The sequence below is a fragment of the Ascidiella aspersa genome, chromosome 7 (assembly GCF_963924565.1).
Source record: "Ascidiella aspersa chromosome 7, kaAscAspe10.2, whole genome shotgun sequence".
Taxonomy (NCBI): domain Eukaryota; kingdom Metazoa; phylum Chordata; class Ascidiacea; order Phlebobranchia; family Ascidiidae; genus Ascidiella; species Ascidiella aspersa.
This window is the reverse complement of record NC_139453.1, coordinates 7,790,951-7,808,997: the sequence shown is the minus strand read 5'-3', so window position 1 is coordinate 7,808,997 and position 18,047 is coordinate 7,790,951.

The window sequence follows — 18,047 nt, the reverse complement described above, 5'->3', positions numbered from 1 at the left end:
ATTATGCGGTTTGGCAATGGAAGAAGATTTATCCCAATACGGTCAGATCATATCATTGTCGCTGGGTACCCCATTTGACCCCGAGATTAAAGGGAGCTTTACCCTTCGCCGGTCCCCGACCGGGGTTGCCACGAAGGTGTCGCCGCTGCCCCTGGGGTCTATCGGGGTATTCCCCCTCGTGTCTTGGCTGGGCGAACAAACCCGAATCTCGGGAAGGACTTTGTGGGGCTGGGGAAACGGGCTATCGCGACCCCTATTACCCTTGGTGGGTGAGGACCCCAAGTTGAATGAAGACCCTAGACGGGAAGAGCCAAGACGGGGTGACGGACCCTGGTGGGTTGTAGAAACAAGAGGATTTAGGTGCCCAAGGTGGGGCAAATGTCCCATGTGGGTTAGGGACCCCTTCGCTGAGGGTGCAACTCGGCGAGTTGGGGGTCGGTTGGCGTAGAGGGCCCCCGTGAGTTTCTGCATCTCTGCGCTTTCATTGCGCGCTTCCTCGGCGCTGAAGATTCTGAAGTGGAGAAGTTCGCGGAGCGGCAGTAACTCGCCTGTGCGAATGCAGCCCGATTAAATTGGAATAAAATAAATAATTGGAATCGTAAATAAGCCCGGTGAAGGTCAGCTGTCTAAACTCCTGTTAATATTGTAACTGCATACAACATAGTAACAATATCAAAGCTCGTGCAGAAGTAGGTAGCATTTTGAACGTTTCGAATAACTCTATATTCATTTATACCTACTTCTGTATGGGCTTTGATATTTTTCTCACGTCTTACTACAACCTCCAATCATTATGCTACAAAATATGAACAACATGTTCTTGGCAACATCGCATTTATTTTTGGGCAGTATTTTGAGTTTGTATTTTTAAATTGGGGGCACGTAAGTTAAATCTTAGGGCGGGAGCCTCAAGATATTTTAGAAAGAAGTGGCTTCAGGTAGTGTTGAAGCTACATTCTAAGAGTAAAATATAAAGTCGTTCTTCCGTTATGATGAAAAGCTATACTTTAAGCAGTTAGACAAAAAACAACCTTGTATAACAATTTTTGTACTTTACGTATTAGTTGGATAGTGTTTTATGGTTCCAACAAAATTTTATACCGTGTTGAATAGGCAACGCCCAAGGTAACTGAAACTTACCGAGCCATCCAGTGGTTGTGTAACCTCTTTCAACCAATACTGGGATCAGGTTATTTCGGCACTTGTGGGCGTAAAGAGCCTCTAGCTTGCAGTCGATGTCTCTGTAGTAGCTTTCCGATATCAGGATCAGGACGCGCCTTGCCTTTCTAATCGCGCCAGAGATTTCTTCAACCTTACCCGGGCCATCGCCCATCACAACATTGAAAAGCTTCGATTCGAGTTTTCTGTTGATCTTTAAGAAAAAAAAATATATATATATACTTTCGACGGTAGACATTTATAGACCAGTAGTTCCCAAACGTTTCATCTGACCTTCTAGAAACAATGAAGGGTCTCTAAGTAAACTTGTAAATACTACTTATTGTACACTAGCCGGAAAATGATTTGTCGTCATTATATCTCAGTTATACGAATGTACTGCCACTAATTAAATTTCCCATTTAAAAGAATTTGCAAGATGTTGTGAGCCCTAAAGCTGCTTACGCGCCCCAGTTTGACAATTACTATTTTTTTTAATTAGTAACATTAAAAATGAGTACAGAATACACATGATGCTTTCGTAAAAGTGACTATATAATGTGAATCTTTCAGTTTAATACGGAACATATGCTTTTACCTCGTTGGCAGTCTTCTTGTCGTTTTTAGAGTAACTGATCACGACTGGATCTTGCTGAGGTGTTTGTAGCTTTGGGAGTACAACCAATTCTTTGCTGCGTACTTTTTTGTTCCGCTTATCTGTTCTTTTGGACAGAGCTTCCAAATTAATTATGTTTCGTTGTTCCCTTTCTCTCCAAGCAAATCTGAAGCAAAGTGGCATTATATTTTTATTCTTATGAAATCCTGTGTTCCGTTCAAGATATGGTGGATATGTGCGGTCGTATTGGTTGGTAGCCCATTTCGAAATAAGCTCGTATCGGGCTGATAAGATACCAAATTAAACTGTGCACTTCTAGTATCATTTGCGATCTAAATTGGCGGTTTTTTTACCATATTTTGTTTTAAAACACAGTAAATTACATATCAAAGTAACCAAGTGTCATAACTTTTAAGTAAATTTTAATTCATAACCTGGAAAAGATTATGTTTTTCAAGTTTCGCCTTAATAATATTGCTATTTTGACGGTGGAATCAATGCATTTGGTAAGGATCAGACTGGCGTATAGTTTTGCAAAACGTACCAGGTTTCGAATTAAATGCAAAGCATCGAACATCCCCTTACAAGATCTCCTTCAATATTTACGCGTCACTTTACTTAAGTGCACTTAAGTCGCTGTTTTTAAATCACTTGATTTGACTTGACTGAGTCTTTTAAACGAATGATATGGGTGAAATGAAGAAATTTTCATTAACTACTAGCTTTAGTGAAATTTGCGTACATATCCTACTTTTTGCACGTCAAACAATATGCTTGATGTGTATTGCGCGTTTGTTGTTTTTGATTTGGAATTGACTTGCTCTTACTATGACTTGACTGGGACCTGACTTGTTATTTTACGGAACTAAGTAAATTCAAAATGACTTGTTTAAAACACTGTAGCTTATCAAGCTTTTATATGCAATGACTTACTGAAAACGTTCTTCAACCAAACTTGCGAATCTTTGGTTTTGATCCATCAGTTCCGCGTAGTCTTTCGTCAATGCAAAAGCGGCCAATAGGTTTAAGGCAGCCTGTGTCTCATATTGATGTGAGTCTATACATAATATCGTTCAAACTGTTTATTTTGAAATTTTAAGCAGGTGAGGTGAATAGATAGACGTTGTTTGGCCAATTCTATTGGGAATTGCGAACAAAATTTATATTAAAAACGGCCAAGACAGATTTTGCATACCAGGAGTAAGTATAGTGGAGTCCAATAAAAGTTGTCGCCGGCGCAAAAGTTTTAAAATTTTTTAAAGTTAAACTAAAAGGAAACAACGGATTCCAAAAGAGCTTATATAACGGTACGTTTTGCCCTTACCTTGCTCGGCGATGTCCATGACGCAATCCAAGAGGTGATGAGAACGCGCCAGCAGAAAACCCGTTTCATCGATCGTCGTAATAAGGGACAAAAACTTTAGCAAATCCAGTTTCGGAACTGTACCCACACAAAGAACACGGCTTGTTGTGAAGCACTGTAAAGGGTGCAAATTTGTAGATAAAGATGAATTTTGATTTGACGCATTCAAATATACACTCAACAATAAAAAACACAAACTGGTAAACCATTGTTTTTGCTTATTTTTTTATTTTATATTAAGAGGTAACCGTGAAAATTACAAAAAGCCTAAAGTGGCAGCGAATTGTTTGGATTTTGTTTATTGCTATATGTGTTTGCATTTTGGAATAAAAATGTAAAGGGTGCGACTTTAATAGACCAAGATGATTTTCGAATTGACATATAAAATTCACACTAGCCGCGAAACCATACTACAACTAATAACATTTTTTTTACACTGTAAAGAATACAACTAAAGCTTTTGACAGATAACGGCTTACATCGCTTAAACCACGTACAAATTGGATTTTTACTCAGGTAAAAAATGACGTGGCGTCCACTGTAAAACTCTTTAGATGATTCGCGGTCAGTGACGTGCGGTGAGGTTCCTAGATGGTGAGGCACAAATTTTTTCGAGTCACGTTTTGCTTTAACAACCACAAAAACGGTATCGTAATAATAAAAAAAATAAATAAACTCAAAAACCATTCAGAGATCAAAAACAAAACGACTAAAAAGTAGTAAAACTACATTAATATAGCAAACGTATTAATGACGACATCGTTTATTACGTTACAGTGCATGACAATTGAAGGTGTGGCATGCTTGTGATCGACTGTTGTGGTAGGTTACTGCTTATAAAAGCTACAAAACAAATTATTATTAAGGGTACAATATTTATAAATTTTTGGATGGCCCCTGGCTACGCCTATGACAGCTATATATATATTCCTTTTTAACCAATCTCTTGAAAGTGCGTGTTATTTTTTTGTCCAATTGTCTGATGCAAAAGTTTAAAATTTGCAACAGGTCTGCCTTTATTTATGACTTCAACTTTAGAGCTTTACACTACAAGAAGTGCACGTACTATGCGGGCATTCAAGCTGGACGAAAAAGGGTTTCGTAGCTGGAACGTCACAATTGAGGCATGCCTCAAATCATAGCTAAATCGTTCATCATGTTTTCCGAGAGAATTAGCGAAAGAAAAAGGCACGCATAATGCAGTGCATAGCACTTCTGTGATCTGAAGAGAGGCACGGCTTGGCGCTGCCTCACTTCGCGTATTCAATGATTTTGACCGCGCGAACGCTTGATATGAATAACGCAAGAGAAATAGAAGAAAAATATAAAGCACGCTTTAGGTATAGAAACGTAAAATTTGCGGTAAAGATATAACTGATATAACTTTTGCTTGATATATCTTTTGCTTTGCCAGATGTTGACAGGTGAGGCAGTGCCTCACCTGCCTCCCCTGACTGCACGTCCCTGAATCACGGTCCAGTATAAATGGACAAAATCATAAACAATGGTTGTATGGGTCTGTGTGCCATATCTTGATCGTTTTCGCACAGAAAAGTCACCTGTCACGACAAACTTATTTGCACAATAAGTGTTGTTACACTTACGGGTTTACTTACGCTGATAAGGTGCTTGAGTACACTTGGCTGTTGCAATAGCTTGCCGAGCTTCACATCGTTTGCCGTGTACCCGAGAACCATCAAACTGAGTGCTGTGATGAACGGCTGAAAGCGCAAATTGTGACCGGAGTTAGGAAAACACACAATAACAACATTTCTGCCCTTGTAACAGATGCGTTTATTCAATAGATCCATTTTGATCTCATAGGTTTTCATGAATTTATACAGCAAGGGAACAAAAATGATGTGACTTGTTGCCAAGTATATAACAAAAATTACTTGACTTTCACTTGAGTGGAGCAAAGGGCGATGTTTTGTTATGTAAGTAAAGTCTTAGTTAAGTTAAGAAGAATACGGAAGTGGCGTTTGACCTACTATCATTTAAGGATGTTTTGAATCGGTTGGTCGTTTGTGATGGTATTCCAATGTAAATCGGACAAATTCAAATCGTGATAAATTATTATGTAAATGATTCAATCAGAATACAAAACAACGCGAATTCCAAGGAAAGATCAACATTTACCGTTTGATGATATTTTCCCTTTCTTCCGACTTGATAAACCAGATCAGCCAGCCTTAGACGATGTTCCATCAGCAAAGCGGGATTAGTGTTTACCATAGTCTTCAGGGCTCCGAAAGTTTGCAGTTTGACCTAAACAGTTAAAGTGAAACATTATAGAGTTACGCAGATATCAACCGATTCTATAGACTTTCCAGTAAAGAACTTTTAAATGACTTGAAAGGGGTAGTCAGTGTTTGCCTATGGCATATTCAACATGGATATTACACATATTGGGTTGCGATTGGTAAAAATGTGAAACATTGTCGGCAGAGTATAAACATGCACTATTTTGGGCCCTATTACAGTGGCTTAAGTATTAAAGGTATAGTAATTTAGTTGGTGAGAACTGAACTAGATATTAATGCCATCCAACAAAAGTAAAGATCGATTTACCTTTTCTGTAGTAATTTTGAACAGGGGATTCACCTGTTTTAACTTGACAATTGCAGCGTTGAGTTCTGAAAGGGTTTTAAATAGAAAAATAAAACAAATATATTTCAAAATTTAATGGGACCCTAGCAATAAGAACTAAATTAAAGTAACATCAACGTCATATTAATACAAATTTGGAATAAGGCGAAAATTAGACTAATAAAGCTACAATTTGACTAAACCTCAAGTTATGATTTCAAAAACAGCAACCCGACTTCAATTCCTCTATAAATATTCACCCATAGCCCAATTTCTAACCCCACCCTTTACCCACCCCTAACCCTTAACTGGGGCAAACAGTCCAGTGACAAAACAGCAACCCCCAATTGACGGCTTCACACCAAACAGCAAACCCCACCACATCACCACGTTTTATGACAAGTTTGGGTCTTATTTAGGCTGGTTCAGGTTTTATTCCATCGTAGATATACCTGGTTTACCCATTTGGGTTCATTTTGTCATTCGTCTTACTATGCGGTATATATTTTTTTTTTTTAAAAAGATATTGTGCTTTGTAACTGAAAACAGTTTTCTATAAATTACCTGACGTTTCGTTGTTTCTTGACATGATTCCCTTTAGGGATCTCTTATAATTTTTCAGACTGAAATACCGACAAAGCGGTTACCACGTGTTTACTTAGGCTGTTATAAGAAATAAAACAATCGTTCACAAACAATTTTAATTAATTTGTGGTATTGAACGTCCAAAATGTGTTTTCATAGAAAAATGAAAATCCATACCCGTCGACAAGATTTTGTTAACATATTGAGTTCACTTTTTAACATATATCTGCTTGTTATGTGCGTAAATATTTTACCAAGTTTACTATAATATTTTAAGCAAATGAGAATCGATGAAATGCATATACTTAAACCGTATAAGAGTTCGGAATGAGGTTCAGGTTAATCGTACCGGTAACAAATATGTTGTTTTTTCACGGACTTGCCTATTTTAGTTGCACATTTGTGCAGGACATCAAACGCTAAGTACAGTTTTTAAGGTTGTATGCTTCATGATGTCCTTCTTCTATTACGTAACTTCAACGTCATCCCTAATTTTTTTCATTCCATTAGAAATTTATTTTCACCCCTGATATTTATCTATGGGGCTCTATGCAGTAATGCACAACGATATAGTCTGAAAGACTTTGAGGTCTATATTGCTGCCACAGAATATATGCACCACCAAACTAGAAACTATGACTATTAAAAATCTTGCATATCAAAGCCTTTACGTGCAGAAATGAACTGCAAGTATATACAGCTAGGTGCAAGCTTCGTAGTGTTTATTGGCAAAATTAATAATTACATACGCAGTAAGTCAACATGCACTTAAACGTGTCGTAGCTATAGTAACGACGGGGGGCGTTGCTTGATTTAACAGTTGTCGCACAATTACACTTGTTATACGGGGTGTTTAAAATTCAAAAGATATGATCACAAGAATATAATTAAGTTATCGTTTTTGACCGACTTAAAATGTTTTTTTGATAAAGTTCTTTAGTCAAAATGTGTTCGGTGCTGTTTTCGGTTTTGGAATTGGAAATTGTTTATTTCACGCTTTAATCAGACATATTAATATTAAACCAGCAAACAATCTTATAAAATTAGTTTTTGTGATAAAATTTTAAATTCCGAAATAAAACAAGTGCATTTTTAAGTAATTTCGAGCGATAAACCCCTTTAAATTGATACTACAAAAATGATAACAGCCTAACAAAATGATAGCACGAAGGTGTAGTCTCATTTTTGAAACTAGTGAAAATACGCGGATAAATGTAACAACCTAAATCTAAATTTCGTCGCAGACATTAATTCCGAACGATGGGTTACTGAAAAGCTTTAAATATTTCCCAGTAAGTTGCGTGTATTTTAGTCACTTTATTGTACATATTTCGATTGCAAAGATAAACGAACCGACTTTAAACACTCATGTAAAAAAAACGTTTGTCGTGACCTGTTTATTATTAACCTTAACATAATATAATAGTGATGTTGGAGAGCGTCTATTATAAATTTGTTTGCCTGGCACTTGCGGGTGAATAAAGTCTAAAACACCTACTGGTTGTTTTTCCTTCTTGCTTCACCTTGAATGTGCCCTTTGAAAGTCGTTATCTGGAAATTGCAAATAATTAACGAAGCTCCTTACTTTGATCACGTCCACCTGGTTTTAGAGCAGGGGTTCTTAAACTGGGGTCCATGGACCCCTTGGGGGTCCGTGAACTAGTTTTAGGGGGTCCATGAAGGCCTAATTAAAGAACTAGTTTTTACTTAAAGTAATTAATTAAAAAAAAAAACACTTTAATTCAAAATTAAACGGTTTTGCACTGAATGTATAGTAAAACTCCATTTAACTTTCACATTTTTCGGACCGAAATAACAGAGTCATAAAGTCTATTTGTATTGTGACGTCAATTTATGACGTCATTTTGGCGCATTTCTTGTCTACCGGGGTCCATGCAAAGCAAAAAAAAATTAGGGGTCTGCGGTAAAAACAGTAAGAACCCCTGTTTTAGAGAAAGCATTTTGCTTTAATTCAATTGTTTTTATTCAGGGCAGAAACTAAATAGTCACTAGCCGCAGATTTTTGATTGTAAGTCAATTTTTTGTAGCGAAGATAGAATATATCTTATAATAACAGCCCTAATATTACTTTTTTTTCCCGAAATCGGTAAATTTCCTAAACTCGACACACCCTGTACAAATCCATTGGCCTATGATTATCTTTACCTCAACTTAAATAAATTATCACACTCTTTTGTTTTATTATCACAAAACCATCACAGCGTCGCTAAGAGGTGGCGACATTGGTATTTCTTTTCTAAACCGAATATTTCACAAAAACAGTACAAAAATACAAATTTAGAAAAAAACACATTTCAAACAGCACTACGGGGAAGTTTTTTAGTAATAAAAATCTTGTCACATAATAGTATCACTCACGGTCGCGAAGTAACCATGTATCTATTGGAACAGTTTCATTTTGTTGGAAATTTTATTTACACGAGAACAAAAAAAAAATGTTTTATACAAATTAAGTTACGTAAATGGCAGATTTTATTATGATGATTAAATGTTCACCATCAACAAATGTAATACTTTTCTGTGAAATATGTCAACATAAAACGTCATACTAGGTAACAGAGCGCTCTCCGAGTATTCAAAGTAGCCTATACCTGTCTCTGATTTGAACTAAAAATATTTTTGTAAAGTTACGCTACAACACACATAAGAATTAACAAAAACTCGTTTTCGGCGCCAGGTGCAGAAAACATATTTTACATTTAACGTAATTACAATTCGATTGGACATTGAAAATTGGCAATAACTCACGACAGACTCTATATTAAACGTGTATAATTTTCGTACAAGCCCTCGCATAGTGTACCGCATGGTAAGAAAGGAAACACCAGGTTGAGACTCGCTGCTGATAAACCTAAACGCTATGGGCAGAAAAACTCGATTGCAACATAATTAGCAGAAACAAGATGACACATTATAATGCTCAATTTGACGTTACAAAGTGACAACAACTGGCGACAGTCGTCATATTAAAAGCGTATAGTTTTCATACAAGACCGAAAAATCCAAGGTAACGACGCAGCGGTAAGTGTATATACTAAAGGTTAAGAACCATTTCTTTACGCTATAGGCAAAAAAGCTGGATTACAGCACCATTAGCAGAAAAAAGATTATACATTAATGAAGGTATGGGTCAATTTAATGCTGCAAATTGACAATAACTTGCAGTCGTTATATATTGAACAGTTATAGTTTTCATGCAAGACCGGAAAATCAACGTTAACCACACAGAGGTAAGTGTATACAAGAGGTTAATTGAGAAGCCTTAGTCTAATGTTAAACGCTCGGCGTAAGACTCGAGGGCAGGCTTTAATCGGAAGAATCGAAGGTGTCTTGACTGGATTGATGAAAAGGAAGTGGAGATAAGCTGACCAGCTTGCTTTTCACCTCGGCAATCAACTTCATTACTTCGGTCTCGTCTCTGTTTGTTTCGTGCCCAAGAACTTTGAAACGCATCGCAAGCAAACTGGGAAACAGCAGGCCTGAAAAAAAAAACGCTTTTTCATTTGTTTTAACGAAAAAGAGAAAATGGTTGCAATATCGTAAGAACACAGATCTATTGAAGAAACACTGCTCAATTCGTGATTGACGATACAATTGGCTAAAAATAGCATCCTGTCTTTACCATAATTATGATACCAAAGATCACGCTACTTGAAATCAAATGATGCTTAGTTTCTTTTATAAAACATCAAGAGCCAATTGTAATATCAACTTGCATTTAATTGTAATATCAACTTGCAAAGTTTTTTCTTTAGATATAGATTATAGATGCTGCTTTGCAGTAATGTTAAATTTGTTTTGGAATTAAACAACAATTAAAAGTTCTTAAGTAGTTCCAATAAACGAAAAATGCTACAGAAATCAAATTTTTTTCTAGGAAGTATATTTGACAGATAGCACAATAACTCCATAAAATAAATATTAAAGTCAATTTAAAATATCATAAGACCCAGCTATATGGATTACGTTACCTTTGATCATGGTTGTAGATATTAAGTCTATATAAGTGAAAGATACACACATGTGTTTAACTATTGTGTCTCTCTACGAACTGAGAGGACTTGCTTCTTAGAGGCTTGCTTCTCTTCTCGACTCCTTTCTGAGCCTTCGTAACTCAGGTGGTAGAGCGACGGCCCGGTATGACCGGAGGTCGCGAGTCCAACCACACAGCAGACTAGTTGTTTTTCTGGCCTGCCTTGTTTGCATCATTTATCAAAAGATTGGGTGTCCATACAAATGTATTTTGATACAAGTCCTTTATCATGTCAAGTAGTGGTCCCGCTATAAAGCTAAAGCATTTACAATAAATCTCTATTTATTTACAAATCCATTTACCGAGCCATCCGGTCGGCGTGTAGCCGCTTTCGGCCAAGACCGGAATCAGAATCTTGCCCATTTCTCGGGCGTAGAGAGCCTCCATCTTGCAGTTGATGCTGTGTGAGTAGCTCCTAGACATAAGAACCAGCACAACCTTTGCATCCTCAACCCCTGCTGCCATGTCGTCGATCAAGTTCAGACCTATGTTGTCCTGATCTAGCCAAGTGCCGATGCCAGACGTATTCAGTTTCGTTCGGATCTAAAGTAAAACGAACGAAAATGTATTTTTTTGCTGTTTGACGGTGTTTATGGGTCACTTCGTGGTTATCTATCAAATCGATAATTCTGGATATAAAAGTACGATTTAAGGTCGAGGCAATGCGTTATGCTGGTGAAATAATATCTCGTTTAGGTTAACAAATTGCTTTAAACTGTGAAATTCGGTTCGTTTACTGGATAAGGCAACTTACAGCGTTTGTATTAAATTACCTTCAAATATAGCCTACAAGAAGGCTATATTTTGAAGCCCAAGAAGATTGTATTTACCGGTTGAGGCAATTCGTGAATTTCAAATTACTTAACAGTGTTGCATTGCGCAATTACAACCCATAGTTCTGATTTAGAAAATGCAACGCTCGACCAAATCAGACATCTCTCACACATATAAAAAAAACTAAAGCAAACAAAATAATTTAAATGGAAATGTGTGCTCTTAATTTAAGCCATTCCCCAAGTAACGATTTACTTTAAACAGTAATAAAGGCGCGACTTACTTTCTCTGCAACCTTCACGAACTTGTGGCTGTAGCTGATCATCACACGACCGCTACGTTTCACAAATAAATTTCTTCTGGCTCTGCTCAACCAAGGCTGTACTGAATCTTTCAAGAAGAAGCCAATTGGGAAGCTAAAAATAATCAATTTAACGTTGGTTGCAATATTTATGAAAAATATCTGTACATAAACAAAGTTTACGAACGAGTTTGCTTCCCACCTGTATTTTGTACTTTTTGCTTGGTGAGTGATCAAATCTGAAACTCTCTGGTTGTCAGTTAACATCCGTTTTAGGTTTCTGGTCAGCGTGAAAGCTGTGATGAGTCTTAGGGCAGAATACCTCTCACCGGGGTTAGAATCTTAATCAAAACAGTACCAACATGAAGACCAATAATATTTTCTTTGCAAGTTGCTTTATTGCTTTTGGAATGACGTTCTTATAATGGCAATAACACTTACTGTCCTCAGCAATGTCCAGAACGCAGTTTAATATCTCGGATTTAGCAAGAATGCTGCTGTTGTCGTCATCAGAGGCGACCACTGAAAGTGCTTTAAGAAGGCTCTCCTTGGAAACACTTCGGATGCAAAGCTCTCGATTGGATGTGAAGCACTGGAAAAGGCAGTGTTGTAATGACTTAAGTCATTGACTTAAATTAAATGCACTTAAGTCACTGTTTTTCAAATGACTTGATTTAAGTCCTTTAACCAAAATGACTTGACGTGACTTAAGTCTTTTGGACGAATGAATTGAGGCTTTAGTCTTTTTTGCAAAGTATATGGGATTAAATTTGGTATTTTTCATTAAAATTTATCTCAAGTTTTACACATTAAACACTTTTATTGCTGTACACCGTTTGTGTTATTTTTTTAATAAAATCGTTGCTTATAATCGAACGAGTTTACCAATTTTATTACTTTAACAGTTTACTTTTTTGTCAATGACATGACTTGAAATATAATTCTCTCTTAACGACTTAAATGGGACTTTACTTGTTTGTTTTTTTTACTTAAATTGGACTTAAGTTATAAACTAAGTCATTTCAAAATGAGGTAAACACTACATCATATTTACTACCATAAATATTGGAATTAAAAAGCAATGCATATTACTCGCCTAAATGAATTGTTTTGTATCGCTTTGTCAATGTATGCCTGTTCTATTATTCAGAAATACTATTATCAAAACCACTTTTGTAAAATCAAATTTAATAAAATTGACTTGTGAGATATCTGACAAATTAAAAACAAACTGTATGGAATTTTTAGAAACGCCTTTAATGTGGCAATATTATTAGATAAATCGGAAGTAAATTCAACTAGTTTGTGTTACGTGTTTAAAAGAGCGCTAAATCAGTTTTTCTGCTCTATTTAAAAATGGAAATAGCACCATCATAAGCATGTCAACATAGGCTACTGTAATCGTACAGAGGGAAAAACAACAATTACATGTATTGTGGCGGTGGGAAAAAATAGTTCATTTGTATCAAGCAGGGTTAAAAGTAAAATTATTTTCTGATTGCAACGCATGGAAAGTTTTAGAGATGACGTCACAAAGTTACAACACAAAAGTCATAAAACAAGCAAAGAAACCAGGGAAAATTCCTGGACGTGGCGAACAAACAAGCGAATATACTTGTTGAATATGGCCATGTGAGAAAAGGACACATCTTTAACCGGTACGGCTTACCGACTATAAATGTTTTAACGGAACGTCTTTTTAGACCGTGTTAGTATACTTTTATCAAGCTACAATGTTACTATACTTTTATCAAGCTACAATGTTACTATACTTGTATTAATCTACAAATCTTACACTTATCAAGTCAGCGATGATTGCTGGTCGCCGAAGCAGGGTGGTTAACTTGTGATCGCAATCAGTGTAGGCAAGAACCATCACCGAAAGAGCAGTAATGAATGGCTTAAAACATGCAACATCAGTTTTAATTTAAGCAGATTTTCACGGAAAAACGTATTTTGATTTCTTTACACAACATAGATTTTATAAAATAATTGTCATAGCCTACAACAAAAAATATCCCAGAAATAGTTTGGTTGCTTTGGAAGTTTTTAAAGGCAAAATTATAAACAAAGGTTTCTATAGATATCGCACACGCTAAAACCTTTTTTTAACAAATTGCTTCTAAACTTATTTTACCAATAAATGTAGTGCTAATAAAGGAAACATCGGTAAAGACGTACGTCAAACATTGAAATATATGTATAAAAAATAAAAGTTAAATTTTTGCATTACGGCATTGTGGAGATTTTCCCTTCTTGCAATGTAGTACACATCGGACAAAAGTTTCCCTTTTGTATATTCCGGTACTTTTCTGACCAATTCCACCAATCCTACCAACTCCTTCAAAGCGTCGAAAACCCTCCGCTTAATCTGTAGTTGTGGCAAAAACGTAGGTTATAGAGTGTAGCAATTAACTGGATTTCCCAATTGTGGCCAAATAACTATAATCACTTCTTTGTCGTGATTACCTAAAATTAGGCCCGCTGCCAACTCGCGATTACATTAATTTATATATTTTTGTCTACTCGTAGGCCTATATGCCTTTTTTTAATCAATTTGTAATCTAGAATTTATTAAACTGTGCTTTGTTTTAATTTTGGAGCGCTTTGCATAGGCTTATTTATATAATTCAATGGCTGTAATAACAACAAATATTATTCCCTCCCATATGCTTTCAAAGTTTTTGAAAAGAACTGCAGCAATTGAATATGATTTTCTATAAAAAACAACCAAATAAATTAGCTTTGTTTTCAATTTTAATAAAACTTAGTTAATTTCGATTGGCACCTACTGTTTGAATGAAAATAAACTTTTTTATGTTGTAATAAAAATAAACAAAAATAAGTTTTTAAAATATGTCAGGTGTTGCAGCGTTTCGTTTATGCTTGTAGTTTTTACCGTTTCTGTAATGCTGTTTCCTCCCTTAAAGTAGTGTTTCAAACTGCGCAAAGTCGCTATCAGGCGCTGCAATTCTGAAAACCAGACAGAAGTTCAGGTTTGCCAACGCACTCAACTTCTAGTAAAATTTCTTACCGAATAGCTGTTTCCTCGTCATACTTCGGTATGAATCTTAGACTGGTAAAATAACGAAAAACTTGCGTGTTTTTTAATAAGCCTATACAATGTGTTTCGCCAACATAAGCTTAAACTAAAATACTTTGGAATTTAAACAGGTTGATAACTGGTACACCAAATATTATCCATAACGGAACGGAATTTAATTTATTACCTGCACCAGCCCCCAAACTCAACTGTAGAAAACATACTTTTCAACTTTTGTAAAGCTTTAATTCCGGAGAAAACATTTTAATGAAAGATTATGCTTTATACTTTCAATTTGCTGCATTTATTTTCAAGTTGAATTACTGTGCGCTTAATTAATCTGGTCAATGAATTTTGTAACACACGTACCGTGGCTCGAAACACGTATATCTTCAAACGCATTCAATTTTATAAACGTTGTAACACAGGTACTTGTAAACAAGCCAGAGGGTTTATCAATATTGTAGATGAGTGGTGACCAGCTATTTTTCAGGTTTGTTTTACGTTTATTTTGTTTGTCTTTAACTCGATTAGAGAGTTACGCCAAACATTGCGACAGGCAACTGTGTTTAACCAATCAACGCAACAAACAAAAAACACCTGAGTCCCTGGAAAAAGCTTTTCTGTTGTTGCTGAAAGTGCTTTTTAAAATTTTGGTTATTTAAAACTACACACAATAGTTTGGAAAGTGGAAAAAACATGTAACAATTTGACGCTCTTATTTTTTGAAATCATGTAATTAACATGTAACAACTTGACGTTCTTATTTTTTGGTGCAATGGCCCAAAACAATTTGTCATGTCTTTCGGGAATGTTTATAGTGCCGTTAAAATTTGATCCAAAGCAACAGTCAACTTTTTTTGGTTGCTTTTAATTTGTGCCAATATTGGGAGAAAAAAAACTTTTTACGATCACGTACTACTTGGACGCTCTAAACAGAAAAATGATTTGCGCGAATTATATTTTTATCTATTTTAAGCTTACAACTAGCATTATTCAACGCTATTTGTAGCTTAAGCTATAAAACAGTAGATGATATTAATAGAGCAACCATTTGCTTTAATTAACGCCTACTGTCCCACAGCGTTGAAGGCTTTACAAAGCAACTGTGCTCCTTGCCGACCATTCACTTAACAAGAAATGGTTACGGAACAATAAGAATGGGCTTCGGGGAATTTTGTTTTATGTAAACAAAACATGAAGTTGTGAATACAGTTTTTTTGTAAAAAACGGAAGCTACTCGCGTACCATCTGAAAAACCTTCGCGTACCACTTGTGCTACGCGTACCACAGGTTGGAAACCCCTGCCTTAAACTAACACACGTCTTGAACACCTATATATAAAAAAACATGTTAAGACCTTGCTGTTATTGAACATTAATTTGCCTTAAGGTCGAAAATTTAACTCCAGTTGAGAACATTCACATTTTTGACAAATTTAAAACAAACCTTTGCATGGCAAAATATCAATGAAATTTGAATTTGATATTTGATTTTAAGCGTGATCTTGAATGGTAAAGGAAAATGCGGTACACACTTAAATTGCTAACACGGTAAAATATTGTGAAAACTAAACAACCATATAGGCCAGCGGTTCCCAACCTAGTGGTCGCGACCCCTAAGTGGGTCACCAGAGGTTGTCAGGGGGATTCCAGTGCATTATTATTTGCCAAACAAAAAATTGACAAGAAACAGAACAATACAAACAAATCAGCAGTTGGAGTTAAATAATATGCCAGTCTAACAATTGCATTTACCACATTTGAACCAGTCGTGTTTTGAGTCACATTTCTCTTATTTTCAACAAATGAAATAAGAAATGGGGGTCGCGTAGGTTCTTGGAAACTGGCATGGGGTCGCGACTACAAAAAAGTTCGGAATATAGGCTCTAGCCAGGGGGTCCAACTCAGACAAACATGCCGGCGTGTCCATTATTATCTTATAACTTTTTCCCGTGCCAAAGTTTAGTACATAATTATTTCTAATAGCAAAAGCGTTTTTTTTTTACAAAAAATAAAACGGAAACATTTGTTAATTTAATCAAGAAAACCATTTATGAATTGAACAAAACTGCTTCTTTGCAAAAATTGTTTCCAGCCAAGCTAGAAAGAATTGCCTTAAGCTGTGTATTTTATATAGCAATGCGCATTATACATTTAAGTGTCCGTTGGTGAGCTGACTTTTGCTTCATTTTTCGTCACACCAAGCTATATATTTATGTGAATGCTATAATATCAGAAGTAGGCCCACGGTAATGGTTAGTTGTCGTAATTGCGCGATTGTTTTATATTGTGAATAACAATCGCACTTGGCTGTAGAACAAATCTAGTAATTTTGTGACAGTTGGCTGAAAGCTGAATGACAAAGTATTTTTGAAGTGCTTGCGTGCCATTTTCTATTAGGTCATGCCGCGTGTTGGACACCCTGCTCTAGCCTAAAGCACTGGTTACTAAAAACAAACGTACCGGTACAGTGGTTTGTCAAAAAAATAAAGGATCAATCGGGAAAAGTGCTTTTGTATTTTTTCAGGAGCTGCTAAACTAAAAAATAGTCAATAAATAACAACAGTTTTTCCTTTTTATTTCATTAATCAAAGGTTATACGCCAAATTTCCAAAAATCTAATTTATATTTGTTTAATTTTGTCTTAAATGACTTTTTTTTCTTCTCGCCAGAACTTAAATGAAACACTTACAAAAACTTTTGATCCCTAACAATGGATGAAGATTTGATATGGCATCTACAAAAACCTCGTTGTAGGTATAAGCTCGGTTTCATTGCGGTTCCCACGAAACCGATATTGCGTTTAAAATCACAAAACCCAATCAGCAAACAAATCCCTTTTATCAACTAGACTGTTCATAATCGGCACTTAAGAAGGGCATGACCTCGTATTTATGCCTATCAACAACCGAAAAGAAAAAATGCTTGGGTTCAAAGTAACATCAAAACGTCATATTAGTATAGGCTATTGGGTAACTAAAAATCGAAAATCTTTTTGAAGAGATTCGCACCTTAGCCTGTTCAATGCAAAGCACCCTCCAAATTTAAAGATGCTAATTTCCACTTGAAGTGTTGTTAAGTGTGTGTCTAAGAGTGTATTTGAAGTAAAGTATAATTGCCCCTAAACTTTATTTTAATGTTTTGTCGTTTTTCAGTATGTTAATTGTTACGTAATAAAGCAGTTTCGAGTCAAACTGAGCACTGAGTAGGCTGAAAACATTTAACTGGTACCTTAATGTTGCTGAAAGCTAAAAAAACGTTGGATTAACGCGAAGCAATAAAGTTAAGAAGGGTTATCATGGGTAAGTAGCTTTGCAGAGGATTGTAGCGTTATTGTATTACCAATTAGACTGAAAGATTAGGCTGTAGCATATAGTATATAGGTTTTAATGGGATATTGACGTTGCATAAATACAGTAAGTTGACTTGATATTGGAATAATATTAAACTTTAGCAAGTAGAATGTGTAAATAAGTAGTATAAAGGTAAATGCGTCGTGAAAGGCCGGGCAAGTTAGTTACAAACCAACATAACCATACCCTGATATGTTGCGAGCAATAAC